Raw genomic sequence first — 23,922 nt, forward strand, 5'->3', positions numbered from 1 at the left:
TCAACTTCTCATAGTGATGGGACAATTCCAATATTTTTCCCTCTGATTCGGAGACAATTACCAATTCTGTTCTAAATTCTCGATTCCAATACAATTACTGATTCCGATTCTTTTTAATTTCTAAATATAGAGTTGTTTTTTGGAGGAGTTAACGTAAAAACCATAAATAGATAACGTATATATAATTTCCAAAACGTAGAAACTTACTTATGGAGTTGAGCGATAGATTTTAGTTTCACTAGTCGTTTAAAATCAATAAATATTTATCATGGCGAAGAAAAAGAGAGAAAAAAAAAAGAAGATTGATAAAGGAGTTTTACTCCGAAATATATTTCTTAAAAAATAAAGACTCGTTTATTTTATAAAAAATTTTGCGTTGCAGTTAGCGGGGGTACCTGGCGTTGCCCGGGTGTTTGTAGGTGTGTGTGGTGTTAAATAAAAAAGAAACCGGGAGGGGGGATAGGATCGAACCCGAAGCACTGAGGCCAAGTTTGAAAATAAAATCGGCCAGCCAGAATGAGTTAGTGAAAGATGTTTGAATTTATTTAAGTAAGAACCAAATTGACAGGTGCGCGCCTGGAAGTCGTCGAGCGTGACGACGACGACGTCAATAACAAATATAAACGAAGTAAAAAAAGAAAACAACGCTTTAATTAAGCGGGCGGGGGGGGGGCGGGTAATCAAAACATCGAAAAAAAAAAAAAAAAAAAAAAAAAAAAAAACTAACGTAAGACAAACGAACGATGAAAACAGAAAAAACGAACACGTGAAAAATGGCTTAAATAAGCCTGTTTCGATATTAAAATTTAAAAAATCGGTGGGTACCCGGGCGTTTTTGGGTGTGTGGTCGGGGGTGGATAAGCAAAGTAAAAAAAAAAAAAACAGAAAAACAAACGTTACGTGAAAAATGGCTTAAATAACACTGGTTCAAAGAAAAAAAAAAAAAAAGAAGACATCTCACACCACGATTCGAACCCAAAACGTTTAGATAATGAACCAACGGTTTCAAAGTCGGTTTTGAATTATCAACACAGCATAGAGCGCGCTGAGCAGCTTTTTGCCGAGATGTGGCAACAGTACTCCATTTTAAGACGTACTTGGCTCTAATGTAGATAGAGCATTGCATCTAAGCGATAGACGTCCAACCATTTTTTTTTCCAGCGACCTTGATGTATGCGTTCCATTTCAGATAATTTTTTATCCATCCCAGAAGCGTTGAACATAACACATTAAGATAAATCCTACTTTGGTTTTGAACAGCAAGAACACCATTTTATCTCATTTATTTTATTTAATAAATCATTTTCTTGGGATTCATCCACCATTAAAATCAGGAGTTGACTTAAAAAAAAAAAAAAAAAAAAAAAAAAAATGGCGAGGGATCAAAAAATGTGTAACGCGTGAATAACAAGTGTTTAAGTGCTGGACATTATCTCGCAAAATAAAGAAAAGCGAACACTTTCTCAGCTCAACGATTCCAACTATAACAAAGTGCTATTCTTTCCAGTCGAAAAGATAAGAACAAAGTCATCTTAAAGCATCACTTTTCTAACCACATCTGTTTATTCAACCATTAACCAAGTTATCTGATAGTAAACTGATCAAAATAAGAAGCCATTTTGGATTTTGTTTCTGTTGGCTGTGGCCTTCTTTGGGGAAGATATTTTCAAGGGACGGCAAGATTTGGAGCCAATACATAAAATGGGCTAAATATGAAGGCGGGGGAGTACCGAAAGGGGAGAAAAGGAAAGAGAATGAGTTAGGATCAAGAGGCAGAAAGGAAAGGAGAGAGGGATAACCGTAAAGGGAGAAGGAGACGAAGAAAAGGAGGAGGAAAGGGAACGGGAGAAAAGGAGGAGGAGAAGGAGGAAAGGGAACGGAAGAAAAGGAGGAGGAGAAGGAGGAAAGGGAACGGAAGAAACGGAGGAGGAGGAGGAGGAAAGGGAACGGAAGAAAAGGAGGAGGAGGAGGAGGAAAGGGAACGGAAGAAAAGGAGGAGGAGGAGGAAAGGGAACGGAAGAAAAGGAGGAGGAGGAGGAAAGGGAACGGAAGAAACGGAGGAGGAGGAAAGGGAAGAAAAGGAGGAGGAGGAGGAGGAAAGGAAAGAGAATGAGGGCGAGGGGAAGGAAAGAGGGCGAGGGGAAGGAAAGAGGGCGAGGGGAAGGAAAGAGGGCGAGGGGAAGGAAAGAGGGCGAGGGGAAGGAAAGAGGGCGAGGGGAAGGAAAGAGGGCGAGAGGAAGGAAAGAGGGCGAGGGGAAGGAAAGAGGGCGAGGGGAAAGGAGAAGGAAAGAGGGCGAGGGGAAAGGAGAAGGAAAGAGGGCGAGGGGAAAGGAGAAGGAAAGAGGGCGAGGGGAAAGGAGAAGGAAAGAGGGCGAGGGGAAAGGAGAAGGAAAGAGGGCGAGGGGAAAGGAGAAGGAAAGAGGGCGAGGGGAAAGGAGAAGGAAAGAGGGCGAGGGGAAAGGAGAAGGAAAGTGGGCGAGGGGAAAGGAGAAGGAAAGAGGAGGGAGAAAGGAGAAGGAAAGAGGAGGGAGAAAGGAGAAGGAAAGAGGAGGGAGAAAGGAGAAGGAAAGAGGAGGGAGAAAGGAGAAGGAAAGAGGAGGGAGAAAGGAGAAGGAAAGAGGAGGGAGAAAGGAGAAGGAAAGAGGAGGGAGAAAGGAGAAGGAAAGAGGAGGGAGAAAGGAGAAGGAAAGAGGAGGGAGAAAGGAGAAGGAAAGAGGAGGGAGAAAGGAGAAGGAAAGAGGAGGGAGAAAGGAGAAGGAAAGAGGAGGGAGAAAGGAGAAGGAAAGAGGAGGGAGAAAGGAGAAGGAAAGAGGAGGGAGAAAGGAGAAGGAAAGAGGAGGGAGAAAGGAGAAGGAAAGAGGAGGGAGAAAGGAGAAGGAAAGAGGAGGGAGAAAGGAGAAGGAAAGAGGAGGGAGAAAGGAAAAGGAAAGAGGGGGGAGAAAGGAAAAGGAAAGAGGGGGGAGAAAGGAAAAGGAAAGAGGGGGGGGAGGAAAAGGAAAGAGGGGGGGGGAAGGAAAAGGAAAGAGGGGGGAAAAGGAAAAGGAAAGAGGGGGGAAAAGGAAAAGGAAAGAGGGGGGGAAAAGGAAAAGGAAAGAAGGCGGAAAAGGAAAAGGAAAGAGGGGGGAAAAGGAAAAGGAAAGAGGGGGGAAAAGGAAAAGGAAAGAGGGGGGAAAAAGGAAAAGGAAAGAGGGGGGAAAAAGGAAAAGGAAAGAGGGGGGAAAAAGGAAAAGGAAAGAGGGTGGAGAAGGAAAAGGAAAGTAAAAAGGAGAAGGAAAGGGGAGGGAAAAAGGTGAAGGAAAGGGGAGGGAAAAAGGTGAAGGAAAGGGGAGGGAAAAAGGTGAAGGAAAGGGGAGGGAAAAAGGAGAAGGAAAGGGGAGGGAAAAAGGTGAAGGAAAGGGGAGGGAAAAAGGTGAAGGAAAGGGGAGGGAAAAAGGTGATGGAAAGGGGAGGGAAAAAGGTGATGGAAAGGGGAGGGAAAAAGGTGAAGGAAAGGGGAGGGAAAAAGGTGAAGGAAAGGGGAGGGAAAAAGGTGAAGGAAAGGGGAGGGAAAAAGGTGAAGGAAAGGGGAGGAAAAAGGTGAAGAAAAGGGGAGAGAAAAAGGTGAAGAAAAGGGGAGAGAAAAAGGTGAAGAAAAGGGGAGAGAAAAAGGTGAAGAAAAGGGGAGAGAAAAATGAGGAGAAAAGGGGGAGGGAAAAATGAGGAGAAAAGGGGGATGGAAAAATGAGGAGAAAAGGGGGATGGAAAAATGAGGAGAAAAGGGGGATGGAAAAATGAGGAGAAAAGGGGGATGGAAAAATGAGGAGAAAAGGGGGATGGAAAAATGAGGAGAAAAGGGGAATGGAAAAATGAGGAGAAAAGGGGGATGGAAAAATGAGGAGAAAAGGGGGATGGAAAAATGAGGAGAAAAGGGGGATGGAAAAATGAGGAGAAAAGGGGGATGGAAAAATGAGGAGAAAAGGGGGATGAAGAAATGAGGAGAAAAGGGGGATGGAAAAATGAGGAGAAAAGGGGGATGGAAAAATGAGGAGAAAAGGGGGATGGAAAAATGAGGAGAAAAGGGGATGGAAAGGGGAGAAGGAAAGGAGAGGGGTGGAAAAGAAGGGGAAAAGGAGAGAGTAAGGAAGAGAGAAAGGAAGATAGAAATAATTTCACATAAATAAATTACTAGACACTATTAGCTAACATACATAGTCGTTTCATTCATTGAAAAGGAAGCAAAAAGCACTTGGGTGTGGGGGTCGACAGAAGAGTAGTTTTCAAAATTCGAGTTTCTCACCATTGTGATTATCGCGATATAATCAATTATTCTTGCTTTCAGTTTTTTTTACACTTTTTTTTTTTTTTTTTTTTAGACTAGTGTCCTAATCTGGGTAGTTGTCATAATAAGGGAGAAAGAAAGGGAAAAAGGGAGAAAGGGAGGGAGAAAGAAAGGGAGAAAGAAAAGGAGAAAGAAAAGGAGAAAGAAAAGGAGACAGGGAGAGAAAAAGGGAAATAAAGAGAAAAATAGAGAGAAAGCGTGAAAGTTAGAGAAAGAGTAATTGGGAAAAGGAAAATAAAGGACTAAAGTGAGATGAAAAGAAAAAAAGAGGGAAAGAAAAGCAAAGAGGTAAACAAGGAAAGTAAAAGGGAAAGGAAAGTAAAAGGAGAGAGAAAGGGAATGAAAGAAGGAAACAAAAGGAAACAAAACACATTCACATCTGCAATTAACTTCTTTTGAACGTAAAAGGTCGGAAGCTTTTTATTCCTAAAAACAAAAAACAAAAAACAAAATAAATAAATAAATAAAAATAATATAAAAACAAATAAATAAATAAAAATATTAAAAAAAAAAAAAAAAAAAAAAAAAACAGTCTAAACCAATCCTGGGAATAAAAGTCATTGTTAGTCAGGATGTTACTCACTCTAACGTTCAACGATTCTTGCTGAAATGATGAAAAGGACCCCCCGAGGGGAGGGGGTGATCGGTAATCGATAAAATCTATATAATCTTATGCTAATTATTAAAGCGAGTTGTGAAAAGGTAATTTCATCAAGAACTAATTACCGATTGATCAATTTTATTTTTAATTTTAGTTGCCATGATCAATGTGAAATTTTGTATTTTGCTTTGTCTGATTTCGGCAACAACAATTTGCTAATTTTTTTTTTTTTTTAAATAAATGGTCATCACTTATCAAAGACAGCTACCACTCAAAGACAAGAGCTAATAATTGTCAGGAGACAGTTTTAATACTTGCGCAGGGGTAGGGGTGGGAGTCATTTTTATTTATTTATTTTTTTTTGGGGGGGGGGGGAAACAGGAGTTGGAACAGTTAAATTGAGAGCATTGCCAGGATCTCTGCAAAGAAGGTAAGCTCTCTCTACCATGCTAGAAAGCTACTAACGCCCGAAAGTATCCTGTACCTCTATAAGGCCACCATTCGCCCATGTATGGATTATGGTTGTCAATATTTGAGCTGGTGCATCTGCTACTAGTCTCTTGCTCTTAGACAAGGTTCAAAAGAGTCGCCAACCCGATAGGTCCTCAACTGTCATCTAAGCTTTAGTCTCTGTCCCATCGACGAAATGCATCCCTCTGCTTGTTCTACAAGTATTTTAATGATGAATGCTCCGACGAACTGCATGCACTTGTACCCCCTTGATGTAAATACAAATCCTACAAGCAGCTAAATCTCACCCCTACACAGTAGAGATCCCTAGATGCAAGAGCTTTCTGCTCCAGTAGTTTCTTCTTCAGAACTGCTACACTTTGGGAATCCCTTCCGGGTCCCTGCTTCCCCAACTGTACTGACATGCAGAAGTTCAAGTGTAACGTGAACCAACATCTTGCTGCCCAAAACCCAACATAGTACCCCAGTAATTGTTGCCCCTGATAGCAGCCCCCTACATTAAAGTGGCAATGTAATTTAAAAAAAAAAAAAAAAAAAAATCGCTACTATTTGGGGCCATGTCTAGGAAAGATTAACAAGATATTTGTTTAGTTTACATTTAAACTCCTGCATATCAGTACAGCCAGGGAAGCAGGCAGGGAATTCCAGTCTACCTGTTCGAGGGAAGAAACTATTAGAATAGAAAGCTTTCTGGCATTTACGGACATCAACAGTGAAGGGGGGGGGGGGAGAGATCTTATTGCTAAGTGGGTTTGTCGGGGATATGTACATCGAGGGGGGTACAAGTGCAACGAGTTCATCAGAACACATTCCATTAAAATATTTGTAAAACAGGCACAGTGATACAACATTGCAGCGATGGGACAGGGGCTGGAGCTTAGTTGACAATGTGGGACCGATTAGATTGACAACTTTTTTTGAACCCTACTTAAGAGGGAGAGACTAGTGGTAGATGCATTAGCCCAGAAGAGTCTGTTAATTAACATTGAAGACGACCAAGTTGCAATTCACGGGTAAGCAGTTCTGTAGTAATGTGTTTCACATATAGGGAAACTTTGCGGAGAAGCCCTGTCTGTGGGAATTTTCACCTGACTCTAGGAACACTGAGGAAGAAAGGATGTTTTATTTTCTTTCCAGTTTTTATAGAAAGTAGAGTTCTTACTATGAAAGTCTTCTGCAGAGGAACCAACGATCGGAGCTCAGTCAAGCAACATGGAAACATGTCGTATTGTTGCGTTTCTGCATTTTGGAGATGACTCTTGGTTATTTGTATTATTTGGAATCTTCGGATTACTTCTCGTCTTACGTGTCATTTTCACAACGTTTGGGTCAATGTAACCTTCGACCTTCTTCAGGTGTATCTTAATGAACTCAAAAATGTTGTAATTGTAAAAGTGACCTTCTGAAGTTTGAAGGTTCAATTGTAAAAGTGACCTTCTGAAGTTTGAAGGTTCAATTGTAAAAGTGACCTTCTGAAGTTTGAAGGTTCAATTGTAAAAGTGACCTTCTGAAGTTTGAAGGTTCAATTGTAAAAGTGACCTTCTGAAGTTTGAAGGTTCAATTGTAAAAGTGACCTTCTGAAGTTTGAAGGTTCAATTGTAAAAGTGACCTTCTGAAGTTTGAAGGTTCAATTGTAAAAGTGACCTTCTGAAGTTTGAAGGTTCAATTGTAAAAGTGACCTTCTGAAGTTTGAAGGTTCAATTGTAAAAGTGACCTTCTGAAGTTTGAAGGTTCAATTGTAAAAGTGACCTTCTGAAGTTTGAAGGTTCAATTGTAAAAGTGACCTTCTGAAGTTTGAAGGTTCAATTGTAAAAGTGACCTTCTGAAGTTTGAAGGTTCAATTGTAAAAGTGACCTTCTGAAGTTTGAAGGTTCAATTGTAAAAGTGACCTTCTGAAGTTTGAAGGTTCAATTGTAAAAGTGACCTTCTGAAGTTTGAAGGTTCAATTGTAAAAGTGACCTTCTGAAGTTTGAAGGTTCAATTGTAAAAGTGACCTTCTGAAGTTTGAAGGTTCAATTGTAAAAGTGACCTTCTGAAGTTTGAAGGTTCAATTGTAAAAGTGACCTTCTGAAGTTTGAAGGTTCAATTGTAAAAGTGACCTTCTGAAGTTTGAAGGTTCAATTGTAAAAGTGACCTTCTGAAGTTTGAAGGTTCAATTGTAAAAGTGACCTTCTGAAGTTTGAAGGTTCAATTGTAAAAGTGACCTTCTGAAGTTTGAAGGTTCAATTGTAAAAGTGACCTTCTGAAGTTTGAAGGTTCAATTGTAAAAGTGACCTTCTGAAGTTTGAAGGTTCAATTGTAAAAGTGACCTTCTGAAGTTTGAAGGTTCAATTGTAAAAGTGACCTTCTGAAGTTTGAAGGTTCAATTGTAAAAGTGACCTTCTGAAGTTTGAAGGTTCAATTGTAAAAGTGACCCTCTGAAGTTTGAAGGTTCAATTGTAAAAGTGACCCTCTGAAGTTTGAAGGTTCAATTGTAAAAGTGACCCTCTGAAGTTTGAAGGTTCAATTGTAAAAGTGACCTTCTGAAGTTTGAAGGTTCAATTGTAAAAGTGACCTTCTGAAGTTTGAAGGTTCAATTGTAAAAGTGACCTTCTGAAGTTTGAAGGTTCAATTGTAAAAGTGACCTTCTGAAGTTTGAAGGTTCAATTGTAAAAGTGACCTTCTGAAGTTTGAAGGTTCAATTGTAAAAGTGACCTTCTGAAGTTTGAAGGTTCAATTGTAAAAGTGACCTTCTGAAGTTTGAAGGTTCAATTGTAAAAGTGACCTTCTGAAGTTTGAAGGTTCAATTGTAAAAGTGACCTTCTGAAGTTTGAAGGTTCAATTGTAAAAGTGACCTTCTGAAGTTTGAAGGTTCAATTGTAAAAGTGACCTTCTGAAGTTTGAAGGTTCAATTGTAAAAGTGACCTTCTGAAGTTTGAAGGTTCAATTGTAAAAGTGACCTTCTGAAGTTTGAAGGTTCAATTGTAAAAGTGACCTTCTGAAGTTTGAAGGTTCAATTGTAAAAGTGACCTTCTGAAGTTTGAAGGTTCAATTGTAAAAGTGACCTTCTGAAGTTTGAAGGTTCAATTGTAAAAGTGACCTTCTGAAGTTTGAAGGTTCAATTGTAAAAGTGACCTTCTGAAGTTTGAAGGTTCAATTGTAAAAGTGACCTTCTGAAGTTTGAAGGTTCAATTGTAAAAGTGACCTTCTGAAGTTTGAAGGTTCAATTGTAAAAGTGACCTTCTGAAGTTTGAAGGTTCAATTGTAAAAGTGACCTTCTGAAGTTTGAAGGTTCAATTGTAAAAGTGACCTTCTGAAGTTTGAAGGTTCAATTGTAAAAGTGACCTTCTGAAGTTTGAAGGTTCAATTGTAAAAGTGACCTTCTGAAGTTTGAAGGTTCAATTGTAAAAGTGACCTTCTGAAGTTTGAAGGTTCAATTGTAAAAGTGACCTTCTGAAGTTTGAAGGTTCAATTGTAAAAGTGACCTTCTGAAGTTTGAAGGTTCAATTGTAAAAGTGACCTTCTGAAGTTTGAAGGTTCAATTGTAAAAGTGACCTTCTGAAGTTTGAAGGTTCAATTGTAAAAGTGACCTTCTGAAGTTTGAAGGTTCAATTGTAAAAGTGACCTTCTGAAGTTTGAAGGTTCAATTGTAAAAGTTACCCTCTGAAGTTTGAAGGTTGAATTGTCAGTGTGTGTGACTGAAAACTACTATTGCGAATTACTTAGGACCTCTACCCCGTTATGGCTGAAAGAACAAGAGCATGCTACCCTCATGAAGGAAATAAAGGTTTCTGTTCGAAATCCCATCCAAATTCCCAAGTCTAACAAGATTCACCTGAGGGAGGTCAGAGGTTACCAAAACGTGAAAATAGCACTCAAGAGGAGAACAGTAGTCCGGACATTCCAAATAATACGAATATCTTATTGTTATAAGCATTTCTGTTGGTCAGTTTTCTGTAAAAGTACGAGGAAATATTAGGTTGGTGCAAAAAGTGTCGTTTTTTGATGTTCAACTATATATAGAAAAAACGACATCATCTTTGCACCAACCTATTAGGTTCTATGTAAACAATGCAATTAATTTGACGACATCGCTCTTAAAGAACGTGAGGTTTATTGAGTCGCACGCTTCCAATTACCATACAATTCCCAGAACAAAGTGAACATTCACCGATGATGACTGTGGGAACATCTGATCATCATGAGTAAATAATACAACACATAAAAAAATACTTAGACAAACCTGATTGAAATATTTAAGTAAACAAAAACAAAAACTATAAAAATTATACATAAATTTTTAAAATATAAGTAATAAAAGTAAAATACATACCAAAATTTCTTTCAAACTACCTGTAAAAAGAAAAGAAAATATGATGCACAAGTCAGTTCAGTTTAGGAGATATAAGTACCAAATATGCAATAACGTATATTAGGCATCCTAAGCCTAAATTTCATGTTAATAATTACATAAACTCTGCCCCCCCCCCTCCCAAATATACCCTCCACCAAAAAAAAAGAGAAAATCATAACAATCGGTGAAGCTTAGATAAATAGGTCCCACAGATGAGCCTCGTTCTGAGATTCGGAAAATTTAGGGTAACAACCGGTGAAACTACCGAAAAGTAACCCTTTTGAATGAAGATGGATATTAACAATATTTTTAAAATTAATTTCTTAATTTTACTTAAAAACAAAATGTAAACGTATTTGAACAAAATATTTTAGGAAAAAATTTAATTTTAAATAAAAATTGATTGTAAAAAAAAAAAAAAAAAAAAATTGAAAAATATTGCAGAGTGTTTATGTAGCTGGTTCTTTGGGATAATAGGGGCGCCTAAAACCCCCCTTCCAAAACGAACAAAGCTTAGTGTTTTTACTATTTTAAAGCGCTTTTTTTTTAAAGTTTGAAACACAAGTAGTAGCTGGTTAACTTAGAACAACAAGGATGCATGGCGGAAATTCTTCAGGGTTTAAATGTATTGTAAAATGCTTTTATGGTGGTCGAAAAACGTTTTTCAGTCACCATATTACTTCCTATTTACTTGCCTCCCCACGAGGGCAGAGTTAGACACAAGGTGGGTTTTTAATGTAATTTAAGGCATTTATTACTAAAAAGAGAAATGGTGAAATATAAAAGCAAGTTAAGCTAAAAGAAAAAAAAAATCCAAAGAAATTTCGAAACTCATTAAGATAAATAAAGATTATCTTTAAAGTAGTTAATAAAATTCTTGTACATCATATTAAATATGTTATGAAAAGTTTTATGACGTTTTTATCATAAATTTTTCGGAGCGTTAATCTCACTTCAAACAAACAGTTCAACTTAAAAATATAAGAGAATCGTAATGAAAAAATCGTAAATCTAAGGTATTTTTTAACGATGCGATTCCGATAACCCCCAAAATACACGATTCTTACGATTAACGATTCCGATTAATCATCCCACCACTACCGCATATTAAAAAAATTAATACACCAATGCTGACAATAGAATTTGTCAGATAAAAAACAGACATACTGTGTTGATTCATACAAATGTAAGTTTTATGGCACACTTGTTCGTAGTATTATTTGGATTCATCAGACTACTGACCTCCATCTTGAGTGTCATTTTCATATGTAACCTCCGACCTTCTTCAGATATATTCTGTCAAACTCTTAAATTTGGACAGAATTTTGAATGGAACCCTTTATTTACTCCACGGAGGTAGCATACTCTCGTTCCATCAGTCATGACTGGATAGAGGTTCTAAATTTGCAATTGTATTTTTCGGTCGCCCCGTTCAAGAGAATAACACTTTTACAATTGATTTTTTTCAAACACTCTAGCTACTGCACCACATTGTGAAAATCACACTCAAGATGAGAACAGTAAGTCCGATGAATCCAAATATGAACAAGTGAAGCATGCATGGTCTCCCGTGGGTGAACAGTGAATGAGGCATAAAAAAATGACTAAATTCAGCATGCCTCCCCCCACCCCCCGATTTAGCCCCAAAAGTTCTCAGGGGACGTCAAATCCTGGTGAAAATGAACAAACAGTGCAGTTTTAGGCCTTAACATATGTAAATTTGAGTTCTACACCATGCAAAACTGCTAATAAATAAACATACACAGAAAACTTTGGACAAATATGGTAAAATAGTCCCAAAAATGGAGCGTTTTTATTAGCCCTTAAAGAGCCCCTAAGACACACACTAGAGTTATTGTGAAGTATATAGACAAACAAAATTGTATAGAAATCAGTCAGTTACAACTTTTCAGAAAGTTTTATAAAAATCCAAGCCATCAATTTTTATTTAATAAGCACAAAGTGTCAATTTTAGCCATTTTCAGTTTCACCCGGAAGGCACCCCTAAGGAGGGGGGGGGGTAATTGGAGTTTTCCCGGAAAATCTTTTCCGTTACTTTTTTTACTCCTATCATGTTTAATGTTTGTGCAAAATTTTTAAAAATTCCAAGATGTAATTATTGAGGTAAGTGCAGACAGACGAATGGACAAGGGTGAATTTACAGGTCCACTCTCCTTTTATCGGGGGGGGGGGGGCACCAAAAACCAATCTTCATCTCAAAAATTCCGAAATGTAACACGTTTGTAGATTTTTTTTTTCTTTTTTTTTTACTGCAGTCAGTTCCACTTAACCTTGCCCTTAATCTTTAAGAATCGAGTTAAGCTGCTATTAAAAAAAAATAAATAAAAAAAAAAAAAAATAGGTCAGACCGATGATAATTATATGCTGGCTTGTTTTAATGAATGAAATTAATTTTCTCAATGAAAATAAACATTACTATTAACATGTGCCTGTGTGCTGTTCACTGCACAAGCCGCGATTGTACTGATATGAAAGTGGTACTAGATTTCGACATTAGTCATAGTTTTAACAGAAGGACCCACTCCCCTCCCCCTCAAACACAATTGTAACTATTTTTGGGGGGAGGGGGGTCTTTTCTTGCTCTTCATACTTTTTACTACGAGTGTGAAGTGCATCTGTGCATGGTCACTGCACAGGCCGTGAACACCCACTTGTTGTCTTCGTTTGAAGTTGGTGTTCAATTTCAACAACACAGTCAATCATGTGGTCTCTGTCACTGCTGTAAGAAAAGGATCAATTTTTTGCTAGCAACAACCATTTAATACGATAGCGTATGTGTTATTTTCTGTGTCATGCTTACATCTTTTTTCTTCCGAGTGACTGTCGTTTAATTGTTAGGACTTTCCATTTCTTCTAATAAAATAATTTTACCAAGAACTCTGCATCAGTTTTCATTTCGGTTTAAGCTGAGGCACCAAAGTCATGGATATATTTTTATTTTTGAAATGACAACTTTATACTATACTAGCATGGGTGCCCGGCGTTGCCTGGATGTTTGGAGGTGTGTGTTGGGCAAAAAAAAAAAAAAAAAAAAAAAAGTAGGAAGGCAGGCTCGAACCCATACCGCGAAGGAGGAAAAGAATGGGGGAAAAAAAAAATGTGACGTCTTTGCTGTTATGACCACCACCAAACTGGAAGTGACGTAGGTTTAAATTAAGGCTAGACAATCGAAAAGAGGGGATGACTTTCGGAAATATCGGCGAAAAAAAGCAACCCCTCCCTGTAGAAAAGTGCCCAGTGGAGGGTGAAGAAATTAATGTTTTTAGACAATTTTTCGGTATTTGTCGTCTGAAGAGTCGAGCTTAAAAACAATACTGATCTTGTGAAAATCCGTCGCCTCTGTCGAAAGTTTTAGGCAGACATGCAAACATACATAGATTTATATATTTGTAGCTCAAATTTTCGACCAAAACTGATTAAAAAGCTTGCCCTATCTCTGAATACCCTTTTTTTTTTTAACTTTGACCCCTATTATGACCCCTTAACATTTGTTTTGGGCTCGAATCTATTAAGTTAGATCCATGTCCAAGGAACGTATATCTAAAATTTCAAGTGTTTATACCCAAAATTGGCGGAGGAGTTTGGTAGAGTTCTCAAAGGTCAAATCGTTGAACTTTGACCCTTTAACAACCAAATTTCTGGCCGAAAACTGATTAAAGATTTTCCCAAATCTCACTACCCTGTATATCAAATTTCGAGTCTGCAGACTGAAAGTTGACAGGGTTATTGTGTAGGGAAATGTACACAGACAGACACTTTCACGGATATATATAGATAGATAAGAATCTATAGTAAATTGACTTTATAAAAATACATATGAAATCTGCATGAATTAAAATATCATATTTAAGCGTACTTTACATCTCTGCTAGCTTAGATTAAATTAAGATTAAGAGCAAGGTTAAGTGGAACTGACTGAAGTAAAAAAAAAAAAAAAAAAAAAAAAAAAAAAAATTAAAAATCTACAAACGTGTTACATTTCGGAATTTTTGAGATGAAGATTGGTTTTTGGTGCCCCCCCCCCACCCCGCACCCGATAAAAGGAGGGTGGACCTGTAAATTCACCCTTGTCCATTCGTCTGTCTGCACTTACCTCAATAAGTACACCTTGGAATTTTTTTGAAATTTTGCACAAACATTAAACATGATACGAGTAAAAAAGTAACGGAAAAGATTTTCCGGGAAAACTCCAATTACCCCACCCCCTTTTCCAGTTTCAACAAAAGAGTAACAATATTATCTGGGTGTCCCCATTAATGCTGAACATCTTCAGAATGCCAACATCGATAAATGACATATGAAAGAGTCCACTGTGGAATTTCCACAGGTCCCGCTAGTTATTAATTGCCAAGAGCAAGAATTGAACTTAGAATTGATTGTAATATAATGGCTTTAACAGTTGTGGCCCATGCTGCATTCTAAGGGAGATTTGAGGTTACATCGGCTTGTTATACAGTCACAATATCAAAAAGCGTACATGTTGGATAGTCTGGTATCAAAGGGTTTATATTACATAGCTGAGAGGGAAATATGGAAGAAATTTAATACCTTTCGTTCATCCGGGGATCCTGTCTTCAACTGATGGTTGCTATGACAATGTACATCATACAAACGCAATAAAATCAATCAGACATACCCGAAACTTTTCTTTACATGCGTGATTCTAAGGAACCATAGGACAACAGTTTATATTTTACACATATAAATTTATTTCAGATTTGTTTCAGGGTTCCCCAAGAGCCTGCCTTACGTGTCTACATACTTGTCTTCATCTAGCCTCGCTTCCAGGCTTCCAGAGCTCATCCTGATGCATGTCTGCATGGTTTGACAACTATTCCTAAACTCTCAGCTCTAATCTTTGACCTGTCAGTTCCGGTACGTCATCCTCAAAAGGACATGTTTCATTCGTGAGTTCCGGTGATGTAAGTGATCCAACGACACGTCTCATTAACGCATGACCTCTGGTCACGTAAGCCAACTGCTCAAGGTCAACCTAACATATTTTTTGTTTATGCTTAGCTAAGCTAATTTTCTAAACATTTTAGTCAAAACTTATTTTTACATCCCAATTTTATTTCTGTAAACAATAATTCTTAATATCAACTATGTTTAGCAAGATTACTGGCTGAAACGTAAGAATAACACCCAAAAGGAAAACAGCAGTCTGAATACTCCAAAGAATGCGCACTTGTTGAAGGGTGCAACCGTATCTATTATAAAGCTGTCCCGGAACGGCTATTCCCACTAGTATTCACTAAAAGCCACTAATTTGTTGGAAATAAAAATTTTCACTTGTTAGCAGGATGAATCCATCGAATCCTGCCGAAGTAACTGAACTCGTTTGGCTTTCATCCACATTAATTTAAAATAGGATTTGAGGATTTAGAATTTCGTTATAATCGACTTAACTCGTCCAGCAGATTAACGATTTTGATTTGGAGATGTCAAAGGGGAAAACGAAATTCAACCTGATGATAAAAAAAATTTTGGATCCATTCCATCAGGAACAAAAGGTTAATATTCCGTTTCTATTTACTTGGCTGCCAACGAGGGCAAAATTAAACACAGGGTTGCTTTTAAATGTGGTAAAAAGCTACCCCCCCCCAAAGGAGAGGTGAAAAGCTAGCTCCCCCCCCCCCCAAAAAAAAAGGAGAGGTGAAAAACTAGCTTCCCCCAAAAAAAAGGAGCAGCGAAAAATGTGAAAAAGATAAAAAAATTGTATCAGTCTAGAAGGATTTCTCCATTGTTAACGAATGACAGAACTAATGAAGTCTAGTATAAGCAGAACAGGTACTATACTTTCAGTTTAGCCAAAAGCTTGTGTTTAGCTAAAGTTGTAAATTAATAAATATTAAAAGGTAAAAAGGCTTTTCTTCAAAATATATTGTAAAAAAACGATCGCACACATTTTGGTCAACTCAATCGGGGAAAACAGGAACTATACATGTGGATATGATGAAGTGTTCATGATGGCAGACGGTCTTATTGCAGGGTAGATCTATCCTTTCATTACAAACTATCGTGTTATTTTTAATTATTCAAACTACTGTTCTCATCTTGCATTTTATTCTTACGTTTCGGCCAATGGAACCTCCGACCTTCTTCAAGTTTATATTTCGGAATTCGAGAATCTTTACGTCAAATTGTCTCTAAATAAGATTTACTAGAATTATTTGGATTCTTTCAACTACTGAATTTTTCCAAGAACTCTAACCCGACTGCGCTGTTAAGTGGTATTCTCCTGAAGGTTCAAATCCTCAGTGTGGGCGACTGAAAAATACAATTGCCAAATACTAAGGACCTCTATCTAGTCATGGCTGACCGAAAACTGCTGGGTCCTTCTGCCTCACACCGTAAAACTCTCTTTGGAAAGGAACTTTTCTCTCATCGGTTTTCTGTTTTGAGCAAAAGCACAGCCCCCCCCCCCCATCTGTCCAAGTTTGGTCTTTTATCCCTTTGAAGTCTCAGGAATTCTTACGGTTGCCTTTTCCCCCCCCCCAATAAATCCAACCACACCTACCACTTCTTCCTTCTATTTGACAAAAATGCTATTGTATGCATAACCGCCCCCTTAAGTAAGACACTTTATTAAATCTCCAATACTAATGATTACTACGATACTATGCCATTGATTACTATACATGCAATAACCCTTATCCCCGAGTGGCTTCCGGGCCTTGATAAGTGGTGACTACCATGTAAAAAAAAAAATTTTTTTTTTTAAATAAAAAAAAAAAAATACTAAATAGATTTTAACTTCAAAAAGTTCATCATGTCATAATCTTGAACAACAAATAAAAAGCATAGAATAATTTTATCGCCTTATAATATTCTCAGTGTTCCTGCCTCGGTTATTTCGCACATTACGCTTTGAAAAAAAAAAAAAAAAAAAAAAAAGGCCCAAATACAATTTTTTAAAGTCTAACTGCTCTGACAAGGGCCATATTCGCAAAATTTGGCTCGAAAAAGGCCAATCTAGCAACCTTGGACAAGAATATTAGAGTGACCTCCCTTGGATGGAGTTATGTTTTCGAATATCATAATATACGATCACTGTTGTAATGGTATGAGGAAAGAACTTGTAATTTCACCATGCAATTGAAGTAAGCAAAAAAAAAAAAAAAAAAAAAAACATTGTCTTCAAAAAGCAAACTAAGATTGCCTTTTACAATGTGATTTTATTATTTGTATTGAATTATGTAGCACAATATTACAATTGCAAAAACTATTTCATGTGATTTTAATAACAGTTTCCAGGGAAATTTTAAATGTAATATATTATTTCCCTTGTACACATGACTGTAAACATCGGAGTAAGAATGTTTTTATAATCTTGAAAATAAAACCAAATCGAAAATACTGAGGTCATTAAAAAAGATAATTTAAAGCATGGTAGAATTTCTACTAACGATTAATTTGATTTTGTTTGTTTGGTGTTTAACGACCTCATCAAACACTTTAGGATATTTGGGTTTGTATTACTGTACACATAGATTCGAAAAAGTTGTCAAAAAACAAATATATAACAAATAAATGTTATCAAAGGCAAGATAAGTTACTTTTCTACCAAACTGGATATAATTTTCGTGTTTTTATTCAATTTAACATGTTTATTCAGCTCGAAAAGCTGACAGTGTTTAGCGATGTATTGGAAAATTCAAGATGGCGGCCGATTCTCTCTTTAACACGGTAAGTTTGGAAAAAGGTGTTATAAATAATAAACTAGACAAAATACTGTTAGAAATTCGCTCAATATATGTTACCGTGACATAACTTGATATATATTCGGTGGTTTTTAATAGTATTTTGTCTAGTTTATTATTTATAACACCTTTTCCCGAACTTACCGTGTTAAAGAGAGAATCGGCCGCCATCTTGAATTTTCCAATACATCGGTAAACACTGTATGCTTTTCGAGCTGAGTAAACATGTTAAATTGAATAAAAACACAAAAAATATATCCAGTTTGGTAGAAAAGTAACTTATCTTGCCTTTGATAACATTTATTTGTTATATATTTGTTTTTTGACAACTTTTTCAAATCTATGTGTACAGTAATACAAACCAGGATATTTTATGGTCAAACAGTTTTGCTTTGTTTTTGTTTTGTTTTTTTTTTGTTTTTTAAATCAGCATATATGAATTGCAGTTTGTTTTTTATACCAGGGCACAGGATCACTGGTGCTATATTTATTCTGAGACAAACACAAGATGTTAAGATAGTAAACGCATTTCTGGTCTGTGAAACGTTTTTGTTTTGTAGAATAGGGGTGCTTATTCTATTTTTAGGTTTTCTAGTACGGTCCAATTGTTTTTAGGAAATTTAATATATCTTTTATTTGTACAGTGCTGAAAAGTTTTTCTAAGTTTTAACTGAAAAAATAAGTTTATAACTTTCATTCGTAAAACAATCATTCTCTTTCAAATTTGAATTCTATCTAATCGTTAATAAAGGATTGTTTAGCTTATTTTTGACGAATAAAATTTAATAAAACGAGTAATGTTATTGCTAAAATTCACTTTTTGAACAACATTTTAAAAAGGTTATATTTCAAATTCAACCCTATGCGACAAAGGCCATCAACTCCCCGTATTTCCTCCCATAACGCACAACACGCTCTGCAACATACAAATATCTGCGCATGAGGTCGCCAAGCTAATCAAGAACCTTGATTCCAGTAAAGCAACTGGCCCTGACGACATTCCAATCATTGTGCTGAAAAAGCTTCAACTAGAACTTGCCCCCATACTTACAAAACTCTTTAAGCGTGCTTCCGAACACCCTGGAAAACCTCATCAGTATGCCCTGTATTTAAGAATTCAGGTGAAAAGTCATCTCCCTCTCAGTACAGATCAATAAGTCTCCTATGTGTCATGAGTAAGCTGCTGGAATCCATATTAAATAGAGAAGTAGTCAACCACCTCAGCAGAAATAACCTTAGTGACATGCAATATGATTTCCATTCTGCCAGATCTACAGCAGATGTGCTAACTGTTATATCTCACAGGCTTCCTCTCTAGGGAAATTTCTCTTGACATATCAAAGGCCTTCAATAAGGTATGGCATAAGGGCCTACTTCACAAGATTTCCAGCAACAGTATAACTGGAAATGTTTTCTCTATCATTGAATCATTTCTCTCCGATAGGCTCATAAGAGTAGTGGTTGATGGGCAGAAATCAGAGGCCCTCAGGGGTTAATCCTAGGCCCAACTCTCTTCCTGATCCACATCAATGATCTCCGAAAACACATACATAATCATTCGTTGACATCTATGCTGATGACACGGCCATCTATGACAACACATCAAAGGCCGTAAATGACAATTCTCTCAGATTCTCTCTCCTCTGATCTTGAGCGCGTGGTACAGTGGGGGAGAAGGTGGCTGGTTACTTTTAATGCATCTAAAACTAAGCTCCTATCTTTACATCATCAACGCTCTGATCCCCATCTGGCATCAATTGAAATGTGTGGCTCTCGTTTAGGGGAAGCGCCATGTTTTGATAAGGTTCTGGGCTTGACCTTTAATTCTGACCTGAAATGGAACACGTACATCAAGTCAGTTGCCAAAGTCGCTGGAAAAATGGTAGGATCCTTCTACCGCTCAAGAAGATATCTCACCCCTGATGCAATTCTCTATCTGTATAAAAGCCAAGTACGTCCAAGGATGAAGTACTGCTGCCATATCTGGGCAGGAGCTGCTAAAAACAGCCTATCCTGCCTTGACAGAGTACAAGATAGGCTTCGTGGCCTAGTAGGTGATGCCCTTTCCTCTTCCCTGCAACCTCTCTCCCACAGGAGAGACGGTGCAAGCTTGTCTTTATTTTATCGTTACTACCATGGCAGGTGCTCGTCTGAGCTCCAATCTCTGGTCCCCCCCCCCTCGACAATCTTTCATGATAAACACCCGCCTAGCTGAAACCATTGTCAGAAATTTTCCCCACTCCTTATCTGTGCCAAAATCAAAACGTAGATTCCATGAACAAAGCTTCTTTCTTAGAAGTGCACGCCTGTGGAACTCTCTTCCGGTTTCCTGTTTCCCACCTGACTACAACCTGAATGTCTTCAAGTCCAATGTAAACAAATTCCTGATGAACCGCCTCCTTAAGTAAGACACTTTATCAAATCTCCAACACTAACGTACTGTACACACAATGGCCCTTATCCCCGAGTGGCTTCCGGGCCTTGATAAGTGGTGACTACCTTGTAAAAAAAAAAAAAAAAAAAAAAAAAAAAAAATGGAAAAAAAAATTGGTAAACAAACATCAATAATTATTAGTGTATTAGTGAATAAAAAAAAATATTTATATCAAATTAAGATTTAACGGTTAGAAAACCAGACGAGTGTAAAATTGTTTTTAATAAATACTGCTATTTATCTATCATCATCCATCAGGACGGGCTTCTTGCCCGGACCAATGTGACTCTTCCTCTCCAGAATTTCCTGTCCTTCATCAGCCGCCCCAGACCCCCAGGCTCACAGTTGGCATCGTGTGCTACCTGCTGAATATACGTGGATCTAGGTCGTCCTTTGCTTGCGGGACCATGTAATGGATTCCATAACAATACATCAGTCACCAATTCATGCCTACTCCTCAGACAGTGACCGGCAAACCGTAGATGTCTTTCCCTGATAGTATTAGACATGGCAGGTAGGTTGCCACAAAGTTGCTGCCTCGTGTGATGATTTTGCCAAGATATATTTAATAGTAGCATACGGGTGTATGTGCTGCCAAGATATATTTAATAGTAGCATACGGGTGTATGTGCTGTTCGTAGCATACGGGTGTATGTGCTGTCTAGTTTTCTTTCCAATCTTTTGGTGAGTGTCCAGGCTGTAGCACCGCAAACAAGGACAAACTCTACCACTGCCCTGAAGAACTGCCCTCCCAGTCAGCCTCGAAAGTTCACACCGAACGCAGCCCATCCAATGCGGCCCATGCCTCTGAGATGAGAATTTCGACATCTCCCTCTCTCTCTGCAGAACTATGTTGCTGGCCAGATACGTAACCTAGCGACTTCTTTCAGTGTTGATCAAACCAGAGCTCCGATCTCCTCCTTCACACTGAAAGTCACAAACTTTGTCTTATCCACGTTTTTTTTCTAATTTTAAAATTTTTTATTACCATACTTTGCGGACCAGGCACGTATGCAGACCCCACAATTTTAATGAATCACCATTATGCCAGATCAAACATACTCATTCCTGTGTCTAGATACATCTTCTATCATTATATGTGATCAGTTTTCTATAATAGTCAACCATATAGGAACCTATTCATGACCAGACACACACACAGACGTTCAGATTTATATTATATATATATATATATATATATATATATATATATATATATATATGTGTGTGTGTGTGTGTGTGTGTGTCATCCACAGTTCATTGTTTATTATTGTTTTGGGAATCCTTTGAGAGAAGGCTTCATAATTTATGTATGTTTTTTTTTTTTTATCCTCATCTTCATAGTTGTTTCACCATGTTATGGCCAACTTATCCTGTGGTCTTCTCCAGGTTATTAACTGCAACAGAATAGGAACGCTGAGTCTTGTAACTTGTGTCCAATAATTACTGCCTTCCATAGTCGTTGTGCCTTCCATAGTCGTTGTGCCTTCCATAGTTGTTGTGTCACCACATTTCGGTCAACTCTCGTCTGCTTTGGGTAGGATTGAAACCACTATTTTCAGACAATGTTCATCTGAAACTGGAGAGACCCAATGCCTCTATACTTCGGGAGCCCATGGCGCAATGGATAGAGGCCTTGAATCTCTACAATTCTAAGTGAGCATTGTTTGAAGATAGCAGTTTCAATCCTACCCAAAGCAGGCCAGAGGATTAGTTGGTCAAAAATAGTGAGACAACAACAACAACTATGGAAGGCAGTAATTACTGGGGCTACAGTTACAAGACTCCTATCCTGTGCTGATTAATTGCCTGAAGAAGGCCAGAGGATGAGTGGGCCAAAACGTGAGCAACAACAACTATTAAGATCAGGATAACAGTCTGCAAAAGTAATGAACAGTTTTTTTTGTTGTTTTTATTATATATCATTAAATAAGAAATTATACTTATTTAAAATCCTGTTAGTATTATGCATGTAAAAATGAGAAATGCATTCTTGAAATATGGCAATATTATGTGAATAATCTGAAGCAAAACAAAATGGCCACCAAATTTGGCCTGATGTCATGTTTATCTAACAACCAAACTCAAATCTTAACTTGAAATTATTCCTCATTTAATAATATGTATTAATAATATAAATTAATATTTAACAGAACAAAAAATTATTTTTAAATGCTGAAAGATTTTTTCTCGCATCCTTGCACGAGATCGGTATAAATTGCCAAAATAGTTAATGAAATAATATTTATTGAATATTATTTCATTAACTATTTTGGCAATTTAAAAATTTCTAAACATAAAACAATTGAAATAGATAAGGTTTTTATTAGTTTTTGTTTTTTTCAGCCCCTATTCTACAATGGAACTGCAAAAAGAATAAAATTAAAGAAAACTACTTCTCATTGCACTTAAGTTTTATTACTGACATGGATATTAACAAAAATATTTTCTGTCTTGTATTTTAGATGGCAAGGGAAATAACTCTGCCGTGCCTACGTACAGAAATGAACGAAGCCGGCTGGTAATCAATTGCTTTGCATTAAGAAAAAAAAAAAAAAAAAAAAAAATCACGCAAATAATTTAATTATTAAAGTCTCTAGTTATTTACCTCCCCGCCGATGAGGGAATGGGCTGAACTTATGTACAATGCCCATTTTTAAGGTGGTGGGAGTGGGGGCTATCGAAGTTCTCAAAAGGGTTACACTCGTTTGAGGCGTGCGCCCACACACACACACACACACGTAGTTGCATAAAATTTTATCAAATATATTTTATGTATCGACTTTCAATATTTATATCAACAGTGCTCAATATGTAAGTACAGTAGCCATAAGGCTCTCTCATATATATGTTTTTTTTTTTCCAGATTCAAAATATCCCAAAGCAAAAAATTATTGAATTTTTGAATTATAACGAGGTTGTTAACAGTGCTCAATAAAAAGAGCAGGATATTATTTTATTTTAACAAAATTACCATAAGTCGCAACAATAAATCTACTGTTTCAGCCTAAAAAATTATCAGGCGACAAACCTTTCATCTTGTAATATCGTAGATTTATTGTAGCGACTTATGGTAATTTTGTTTACCTAAATTGAATAAAATACTAAGAAATATATATATATAATATAAAGCTGAATGTCTGTGTGTGTCTGGTCACAAATAGGCTCCTATATGGTTGACTATTTTAAAAAACTGATTACATATAATGATAGAAGATGTATCGAGACACAGGAATGGGTATATTTGATCTGACAGAACGGTGGTTCATTAAAATTGTGGGGGTCTGCGTTCGCGCCTGGTCCACAAAGTATGGAAATAAAAAATTTAAAAATTAAAAAAAAACGTTTACAAGTGTTTTTGATATAGATGTACATAAGAATACTTTGATAAGTATGTTTTAACTTAAATAGGGATGGTATAATAAAATTGTGGCGTCTGCGTTCGCGCCTGGCCTCCATAGAATGGAAATAGGCACAAACTTTAATAAAGACTTTTCATATCTATCTGCGTAAGTATACTTTGATAATTATGTTTCAGTTTAAAGAAATATGGTATAATAAAATTATGAGGTCTTTGTTCGCACCTGACCTCCATAGAATGGAAATATGTCGCAAAGTTTAACAAGGTTTTTTTAATATAGATCCACAGAATATTGTGATAAGTGTTTCAGTGTGAACAGGTTATAATAAATTATGGTGTTTATCTATTTTATTTTTACTTTCATCATATTTTGCTTTGGTTTTGATACCCCCAGATTCGAAGTTATCTCTTTACAACCCTTCCTTTTCATAACCTATCATACTTTCATAAATCAGAGTTCATTTTCTGTAGGCTGTTTTTGAACCCAGTCAACGACGGGTACTTTTGCTAGTATATATATAAAATTGCATTAGTTTAGAAGGATTTCTACTTTGAATGTAGACAAAACAGATGCTACTATTTGAATTTTTTTATTATTAACAAAATAAAACACAAATACAATTTTGAGGCTTTAATAACTCCTATATATATATATATATATATATATATATATATATATA

The 23,922-nt window shown here is 36.9% G+C and overlaps 1 protein-coding gene across 2 annotated transcripts in view; it reads right to left on the minus strand.

Annotated features, from left to right (window-relative positions):
• Positions 1-23,922, minus strand: part of LOC145260644 (ligand of Numb protein X 2-like) — a 432,919-nt gene that overhangs the window by 342,717 nt on the left and 66,280 nt on the right. The window contains exon 2 of one of the 2 annotated variants that reach the window (XM_080118970.1): positions 9,703-9,722. The exons of the other annotated variant lie outside the window; for it this stretch is intronic. The gene's annotated coding sequence lies outside the window, so the exon portion shown is untranslated. The remainder of the gene's footprint in view (positions 1-9,702; positions 9,723-23,922) is intronic. 2 annotated transcript variants of the gene reach the window in all.

Source organism: Euprymna scolopes, chromosome 36 (assembly GCF_053919585.1).
Source record: "Euprymna scolopes isolate OS-2025 chromosome 36, ASM5391958v1, whole genome shotgun sequence".
NCBI lineage: Eukaryota > Metazoa > Mollusca > Cephalopoda > Sepiida > Sepiolidae > Euprymna > Euprymna scolopes.